Source organism: Lasioglossum baleicum, unplaced genomic scaffold (genome assembly GCF_051020765.1).
Source record: "Lasioglossum baleicum unplaced genomic scaffold, iyLasBale1 scaffold0761, whole genome shotgun sequence".
NCBI classification, from domain to species: Eukaryota; Metazoa; Arthropoda; class Insecta; order Hymenoptera; family Halictidae; genus Lasioglossum; species Lasioglossum baleicum.
Window position 1 is genome coordinate 51,513 of NW_027469821.1, and position 10,171 is coordinate 61,683.

Genomic DNA, 10,171 nt, shown 5'->3' on the forward strand with positions numbered 1-10,171 from the left:
TCGAGCCGTCAGCTGGCTTCCTCTTCTACTATTAATTTATTACTTTTATAAAAGATCAATTCTTAAACACGTTGACTGCCACGTCAGTCCTTTACGGGTGACGTCATAAATCCTGATTAGGCCGCGTCACACCCGTATTCGGGTGACGCTAGTCTCATTGCTTACAAGGTAGATTGGTAGGTATTTCGAAAGTTATTTCACAAAATATGAAACCATTTAATTGTTATAAACGTTTGTTGAAAAGATTATTACAATGGAATGTTTTACAACAGTCCATACAAAGTTGAGGTTGATCAGCGCAATCTTGGAAAAAAGTTGTGGTTTTTTAAATATTAGCTCGTTCCTTTGATAGGTCCGTGTGGAGTCTTTTATTTTTATAGCTTATTTTGCAAGCCCGTCTAATGCTTTGCCCAGAAGAATTTTTCCGGATAGCAATATTACGCTGACTACGTTAACTCGTGGATTTGGTTTTCTTGTCAGTTTGTTCTAATAATTTCAAAGCTAACAACTCTCTAAATTTTCTAATATTTAATATTTTCCTCAGGCGCGAACGTTTCTTGATATTTTTTCTGAAGTTTATCGAAAAGCTGAAGTATTTTTCCAGATCAATTTTCAGGGGCAGTAGACATATTATCAGCAAAATGAAAGTTTTTAAGTCGTAATTCAAATCTGTATCGCGACATAAGAGTACGAGGTAAAGGTAAATTATATAATGGGCTTTTCGACCAATAATTAGATGCTTTGCTTTTTCAAATCCCATCCATAACATCGATCCCAAAGATTTTTTTATTTCTTCAGAATTAATGGGTGACCATTTATGCATCCGTGAAGATGGGGTTGACTTGGATTTATTTAATTTTTGTTCGGCGTATCTATTTGTTTCTAATACAAGCACGTCTATTACTCGGTCATCAACGAACAAAGCAAAATTTGAATTATTCACCGCTACTGAAAAATATTTTAAAACGAAGAAATGTCTTTCAAATCTCGCACACTTTCATAGATACTTGGTTCTTGCAGAAAGATTTTCAACTAACGCCTATTACAAATTTTCCTCACGTTCACGACCGGATCTTGTTCCGTCGCGGAACTAAACCATCTGCAAGACATCTCCGGCACTGAGGACATGGGTGACAATGGGTCAGTGGGGGATCCACGTGCTGTACATTCGTGGGCCTAGCCACCACGCTCGGGTTCTCCACCACTGTCTCGTGTCGGAGGACTTTTCCTTTCTTCTAGGTGTCCCATACCATTACCACTGTTTGACCAACTCCACTGTTTTTATTTGAAAGGAAGCTTTTAACACGTTGAACGCCCAGCGTAAATTGGTGGAGTTTTTCCCGGCCGAAATCCGAGACTGCGTCATTTAAGTGTAAGCACAGTTTATTTCGTGATATATCGGAGGAGCTTTTTTAGGAGATATGTTTTTGGTAGGTATCATTCTTATTTTTAGAAGAAATTTTTTTAAAGAGTATTAAAAAATAATTTTGCGGAAGATGCTTTCAAAGTATAAAGGGCCTCGACGTGGGGAATACGATAAGCGTTCCGAAAAAAGATCACTATGAGAGATCTGATTGCATTTATACCAAAACTTTCATATTTTTATCATCTTTATTTATTTCTTGATCCCTAAAATGTTTGTTAGACAACGCAAAAGTGTAGATGAAAGTTAGAAATATTATCGTATAAATTTAGCTAATAAAATCTTATAATATTATAAAACAAATTTAAATACAAGTATATTTTTAACGTTTCTTCTAGTTTACTTTATAATTTATTGTCACTTTCTGTTGTCTATACTCGTCATAATTGTTATAAGTAAAATTACTACAAATTACCTCAAAAATCCTGTTCTAATTGGTCGAAGAATAGTGTCACCCGTGTACGGGTGACGGGCCCCTGTGGAAACATAGCCGTTACTGGATCACGTGGCGTTCAACGTGTTAGAAACCCTTTGCGATCGGGACAATTCGACGCGCGAGTGTTTGCTGTCCGGTCGGCAGAAGTGGGTAAGGCTTGGTAGCATTTCTTGACACACTAGCATGAAGATTCATTTGCAACAATTATACATTTCATAATATGTAGACAAATGTTTGCTAAATGATTTACCATATGACTGTTAATATTTTTATCGATAATTTCAATTTGACATTTTATAATCTTCCAAAGTGTGGTAGTTCTGAAGACCGTTGCTTATACGCATAGATGATTTTTTTTGGTAAAACATACGAAACACAGCGACGTTATAACGACTTGCTCGCAACCATTCGATTACTGACCCTCTCGTATCCTAATTTTATATGTATGCTCTCTTCATCGGTCATGTATTTTGTCACGTACCCTAATCATTCGATTATAAACATGCTCTCGATATCGTCATTAATATCCATCCGATCCTCTTGCACGCCGTTATTCTCATCCTTCCACACAGTCGTTCTCCTCCTTCCACGCGTGCTTGTAATATTAGCTAGAACCATCGCTGTTTCTTGCTGTTGCTCGATTTCGGGGAACGACTCGATATATAGAAATAGCGAAGCTCGTGACAAGGAAACGATAAACAAGAACCGATAATCGCTTTTAATTGGATCGTGCCGTAAACGTTTCATATATCGTCGGTAGGTCGCCCTCGGTTAATTTTTTTTATTCTTATCCGAGACTCTGCAAAAGTTCAGAGCGTTGAAAAAGTAGGGTTGGACGAAGTATCGTGGCATTGGCGAGTGATATCGAGTGATATCGAGTGATATCACCGAGCGATATCGGCGCGAGTGTCGAGTGACTGGACTGGTGTGATGTAGCGAATGTTTATTCCGGATTATCAGCAAGCTACGAGAGTGTTTACGCCGCCGAAGCCGCATTTCCGGACTTGCTATCATTTCCTTTCAACGGATAATAAAAATACGGTAACCGAGTCTTCGGAGACATAGCGGCTACTTTATCTACTCGTCGCATAACTGCGTGTGACAGTGACGAAGCTGGATCCGTGATCATTGTTTTTTACCAACATTTTACACCGCGGAAGCATTACTATCTTGATCATAGAAGCTACGGGCAATTTACGTGTACGAAATAATCTTGTATGTATCCAGTATACATTTTATGTACTATTTCTTAACAATTATATACAAATTGCGTCTAACACGGATCGAGTCATCAATACTTTTTTACATTTTTACGGTGCGAACCTTCGTAGTCTATTTTCAATAATTTTGTATTAACTTTTTACGCGTTGTCGAGAGTATCGTCGGTGCTATACAAAATTGCCGTGTTGTCCGCTTTTTCTAGCCATGTGGTATATCAAGGATACATTTTCCCCTTGACCGTCCAGATGTTGAAAATTTTCTGGTGGCCTGTATCCCGTCCTTTGCTTTCTTTTTTATTGGGTATTAATGTTTAATTGGGTAAGGTATTAAATTCATACTATTATTAGTATTAATTAATCACGCGGTGAAGCATATATATGACCGGGAATATCCGGCATGGGCCGATGAAAGTTAGTTTTTACTTCTTACACTAGACGTTAGCAATTTTACTGCAAAACTAAATAAATATAATAAACACGTGTCTCGTGGTTTAATCCTATTTTGTTCATCCATTGTTTTTTGAATTTATGAAACGTTGCGTAACAACTTCGCAATCTATCGAAAAATTTTGTTCAGTGTCAACATTTTTTTTTCTAGGTATATAAATAATTTTTTTTCGTTCAGTCGATGTCTATTTATAATCAGAGAATACCCTAATTTTACTATGTTTCGTGTATATTACCTATTGTCCTGTAATACCGAGTTAGGACTGTCGTACAGATGTCGATGAAGCTTTTGCAATCTATACATTATCTGATAGGTAAATCAAAATATTTTAATGGAAAGTTCTTCTGGCTTTTCTCGAGGAGAAATGTCTCAAATCTCAAAGCAAACGAAATGAAATTGATGTGAAAACGAATATTCTATTAAATTTACATTTTGCATATAATATCTCGAATACGATGCACTACAACAGATCGACAGATTATCGATATTTTATCCTGCTGTACAGAAACGCGAGACAACCCGAAATGTCGAGTACCCGAACAGTCGGGTAGAGTCGGGAAAATTCGGGTGGGCTCGGCCGCGTTCGGTCGAGGGCCCTACACGTGCGAATGCTTAGTTACTGGAAATCGCTGGATTACGAGTTCGTCGGAGTTCGTCCGATTTTCACCGATCGGATACGAGCCTGTAACCTCGGATAGCCGCAAACTTCCTTTGGGGTATATACAGGTAGAAATAAAGATTCAATATTATTGCAACATTTAAATGCCTTGTCACTAACATAACTATTTGCATGGTCTGTTCTGATCCTTACTCAGTGACAATTTTCATTTTTCGTAGGTTAATTATTCACGCTTATTATTAAATTTCACAAAAACATTTTCTCTTTGCAATTATGCATTGTTTATACGACAAATTGTTTTGTTGTCTAGCTCATCAAATTTGCCGGTTCAAGAACATGTAGCGCTTCTATTTGATTTAATGGAATTAGCGTTAAATATATACGGTTTGATAGACTTTTGCATTCAAATATTGAAGGAACTACCAGAAGTTGAAACACAATTGGGAGTTAGAAATAGTCAACTTGTTAGAAGTTATACTACAAGTTTAAGTCTATATGTTGTAGGTGTATTAAGAAGATACCATTATTGTTTGTTGTGTAAGTATTATGTTTGCAAACAAAATTCGTTACTTAATCAAACCTCTGTTAATTTGAATTGTAATCATAATAATAATTAATACGTATCCAATCCTAGTGGTTGCAGTTCTGATGAACGATGTGTTTAGCGCATCTTTACGATTTATTACTTATTTGTTCCAGATGTGGAGAAAAAATCAAACCAGGGCTAGACAATTGAACGAGATACCAGCTAATCGTTACAGTTTTGTTTGGAACATGATAGTCATTCGAATAGCTCTGCCTGTTACATTGATGTATTAAATCAAGTTGATATACAAGACTTAAGTATACATAATTCCATGGCTGTATTTACGTCAATTTTAATTGGTAAATTTTATGTTCAATCTATATTTGATAATTTTATGTGAATAATTGCTTTATAATCATTATTAACAATCTTAGAATCTTTTACTACATTCTAAATTCTAATGCTTATAACTTATTTTAAAAAATACATTATTCAATTAATAAGTAATATATACATATAAAACAAAATTTTAGATATTATTTATTTTTTTATAATAAATTAATATAAATTATTGTCGAAAGAGTGTATCAGAAGATTTTTGGTCAATTAAATATCAAGATATCACTTTCTATTTATAGCAAGACATTGCTTCTCTTTGGAGGATTTTATTGTGCATATAGCACTGCCATTCCTGGTAAATGCTTGTAATGAGGGTCATGGAGATGCAGATATGGAGGCTGAAGCAGGAGCTCGTTTAACCTGTCATTTGCTTTTACCACCCTTCAAAACCATTGAATGTCCTCAAGCAGCTTTGTATTCCGTAAGCACAAGCCCTCATCCCTTACCAAATGGAAATTCTAGGAGTTACAGTATAAAATTAAGTTGTGACAGACACGTGCTAGCAGCTGTTCACAATAACATCATAGTCTGTCCAGTTCTGGCTGTACTTAAAACTATTCTAGTTGTTGCTGATGCAACTGCTGGTAAACAGTCACCAAAGAAACCAGATGTGCTAATGAATCATTCAAATAAAGCAGGAGAATCAGATAGTGTTGGTGTTGGTGTTGGTGTGGGTGTGAGTGTAACTACAGGTGGACCAAGTGAATTGTCTATCAGCTATATTGTAGGTATCAGTGATATTCTAGGAGGTGGTGATGATCTGGGACTAGATTTACCAATATCTTCATTTAGCAGTAGTGCTGGAATGACTACAGTAAATGTAAAAGGATTGTCGGACTTCATGCAACATGTTCTTAGACAAATCTGCAGTCAAGAGTGGGTATTAGAAGGATGTTTACAAAATCCAGAGGAACTTTGTCATCCCGACATGTTACTTGATAATATGTTGTCACCTTGTCAAGCTCAACGGTTACTTCATATGATATGTTATGCTGCAAATTCTACTGATGCATTTATTGAGAATCCTGAGAATCTGGAGCAATGGAGTTTAAGGATGTCATGGCTTGATTTGCAACTTATGTACAAACAATTTTCTCCAGGCTCAAATGATCTTTCGTAGTGATTAGATACTGTTGCTAAAGCTGCAATTGATGTGTTTCAATTGAATACTATATTTAGTAAACCAGATAAACGATCTGGTTCAATATGTTGGTCGCACCTCTTGTTTCAAAATTACCAAGTGCAGTGCAAGGTTGAGTTTTAAAAGTGGCGGGTCAAGTATTAGAATCCGGTAATTGGTCAAAAACAGCTACATGTCGAGAAAGAAGTAGATCCAAATTACCATCTTTATTTAGTCATCAACCATTCCTCTCGTCAGCCTCGAAGGTCTGGACGACCGAAGAGATCTTCTGATGTCTCTACATTCACAGTTATCGCAGTTCTTGAACATTAGTAAAGAAGAAAAAAATTTCGCTACCAAAGACCCTAAGACGAGAGAGGTATTACAAGATGCATTGCAATTGAGATTTAGTCACGCCAGTGGAATTTTCGATACTATACAAAGAAACACGACTGCTACCACAGACTGGGCTATCTTATTGGTTCAGTTGGTGAGCTACGGTGATGTAGATTTAAATAATAATTCCAAATTGTTTACCACTGTCATAGATATGTTAGCAACACTGATACATTCTACTCTAGTTTCCGATTCACAATCTGAAAAAGATGAAAATAAGAAGCATTATCAAAATTTGATGAAAAAGATGATGAAGCAACTTGGTGATAGAAATTCTTCCAGTATTGTGTATGTAAGACAATTATTACCACTGCCAAAATTGACAATGGAAGTTATATCGTGTGAACCAGTTGGATGTTTAACGGATATCGAAGGCAATAAAATAGTTGGATTTGATAGTATTGATAAGAAACAGGTAAATACTTGGTATAATATTACAATCCAATAAGAAAATATAGCATGTAAAAAAAAATGATATAAAAATATATGTTAAATTAGGGTTTACATGTATGTGAGTCTGAGAGTATCTGCATGGAAAGTATTAGAAGGCCACAAAAATCCTACTCCGTTTTCTTGGGCTTGGTTCAGAGTAGTTAGATTAGAACGTAAACCTCTTACATATGAAAATGGCCATAAGCTTTTACTGTTTCATACACAGTCAAATTAGGTCACCTAGTCACTGTTTGGATCCACCACCATTGCCACCAGAAGATTTAGAACCAGATAAGAAAAAATCAGAATCGGGCAAAGCTGATACACCAATGAGTATTGATTCTCCTGGAAAAGTAACAGGTAGTGTTGGTAGTAGTGGAATTGGTAATACTATTACTAATGGTAATGGAAAAGCTATGAAAACTCAAAGACATAGAAGGAATAAAGGAGCTACTACACCTGTTTCACAGCAAATTCAGGTTTCTTTCATTCTAAATTATTTTTACAATTATTTCTTTTGTTTCTGTTTTGATACATTTTATATGTTTTACAGCAACCACCATATCAGTTACAGCAAATGGCATTCGAAAATCAACAAGTACCTGTTAATCAACAACCTGGAATGTTTATTGGTCAACCACCACAACATCAGCAACCTTGGTATACCAATCAACAAACTCATATACCAGCTTATATGATCAACTGTTACCACCAACCCCAGATGGACCAAAATATGATAGACCAGATATGAACAATCAATAAAAACAAGCACTTTCTCATATGTTACGTTTACGATTACCGTCTAATCAGTTAATGTGCTCTCAGCAACAACCAAGTACTGCACCTGTTGGTGGACCTGGAGCATTCCAAGAAATGCAGAGACAACAATTATTAACAACATAGCCCAACATGGAGGTTCAAATATCAATCCACAACAAGGAATGTTTGTTTCACAACAGCAACAACAGCCACAACAACAAGGAATTTATACTGGGATGCAACAGGGTAATTATAAATTGTTGTTTGTTACTGTAATAGATATCTTGCAGAGTATAATACATAAAACTATTATGAATAATATTTTTGGTAGGAATGAGTCAAAACTATGCAGGATATGGAGGTCAACAAATGTTACCACAGCAACAACAGCAGCAGCAGTAACAATTTTATGAACATTATTGAATCAGCAACAGAACATGATGTTTTCTAATCAGCAACAAATAATGGGACCTCAAAGGGGGCAAGAGTATATACCAAAATGCAACCTGGAGCTACGAAACCACCGTATATTTAGGTTTCATTTGAGAAAAAAGTAAATAAAATGATACTAGCAAAAAGCTTTTTAGTATAAAGAAATGAAAATTATAATTTATATTCTTCAAGCTCCAAATGTTAGAATGAAGAAAATGGGTCCAATGGGAGGTTGAGATCAAAATCAACCAGCACCACCATATCTGCAAACTAATGGAAAACCTGATACAGTGGGAGTGACAGGTGTAGGTACTACTAATGCTGGTTTACAACAGAATCAACAGTTCCAACTAGTAAGTTTATTGAATTATTTCTTCCATTATATTTTTCTCTGTTATTAACAAGTATTTCAAGTAATATATTTTATCATAAAATAGGATAAAAATGTACTTTAGTGACTACTTTGCTTTAAAATCGACTTATTTTTTCCCTATTATTTCAATCGAGACCATATTTTAATATTAAAAAGAAATATAAATTGGAGAACCTTGGAAAAATAATATGCTTTTGTTAGTTTCTGACAAAAACACAATATTTAGAAACTAAAAAGTAGAATGTGTGAACTGATCTCAGTGGTTTTAAAATATGGTGTCATAAAAGACGAGATTACGAACATCTTTTATCTGTACAATAATTGCCATTCCGCCTTGGTTTTCAAGATTTCCTGGTCGAGATAAACCAAAAATTATCGGCTTGAATATTCAAACCCCCGAACTTCCGAATATCCGCTACTGATCGGTATGAAATTTGGAGAAATTAGAGGAGAGGTGGAATAGATGTCAAATATAAATTTTTGACTTCAGGAATTTAATAGCTCTGAGATATTAAGTTTGGCTATCTCTTATTTTGTTACTTGCAGTCCGGTGCAATTGCGACACTATACATGTTTAGATAGAATTATAGTAATATATCACAAACTAATATTGTTCGGCTAATAAATTAGAAATTTAACGTAGAAGAGGCAAGTTCATTTTTCATGGAATTCCTTACAAATTTGCTTACTGGTAGACTGAAAGATGTATCGTAACTGAAACATTGTATATCTTTAGCAGGATTGTTCGACGACGTCGCGAGAATTACTATACATCAAAGATATTTGTATGCGAATATATCTACACGTGTGGTAATATTTAATTTCCAACATTTCTTTATTAATATCGCGGAAGCTATTAAATTCCCAAAGTTAAAATTTTATATTTAACAACCAGTGCTCACTTCCCCTTTCCTCCAAATTTCATTTCGATCGACTATCAGTCAGCCTATTCAAGAATGAGAATAAGATTTGTCGCGCTTAGTATAATAATTTATACGGAAAATGACAAATAATCAAATGGATATGCATTCATTGATACTATTATCGATCATAATATTCAGAATCGCAAAACTGCGTCTAAAATTTGTACATATTTATTGCAACATTATGTAAGAAATGCCAGAATGCTAAAATTTTCTATTACTCATTAAAGTATACTATTGAAGTATCAACGTAATAAAATCTGTTCATTTGCTATAATTTTATTAGTATAAAAATGACATACATAAGTGTCAGATTCATTTTCTACGAATAGTTATAATTATTTGCATTATTAGCAACAGGCAATAAATCAGCAACGTATGAGATAACAAATGCTTGCAATGCAACAACAACAACAAGCACAACAGCAGCAGCAGCAACAACAAGATAATGCAGGTGGACAACAACCAACTCCATAATTAGTGACACATTTACAACGACATTTGAGTCAACCACCACAACATTATCAGCATCAACCACCGCCTTATTAGTAATTTAATGTGAATATAATTAATTAGTATGTTGTATAATTATGTTATTTTATGTATATTTATACATAAAGTGTGTATTCAGTATGAATGTGTAAAGTGTGCCATGGCAGAGGCAA

At 35.0% G+C, this 10,171-nt stretch overlaps 1 pseudogene; it reads left to right on the plus strand.

Moving 5' to 3' along the window:
* Positions 1 to 3,800: 3,800 nt before the first annotated feature.
* LOC143220328 (mediator of RNA polymerase II transcription subunit 12-like) lies at positions 3,801 to 10,055 on the plus strand (annotated as a pseudogene).
* The last annotated feature ends 116 nt before the right edge of the window (positions 10,056 to 10,171 follow it).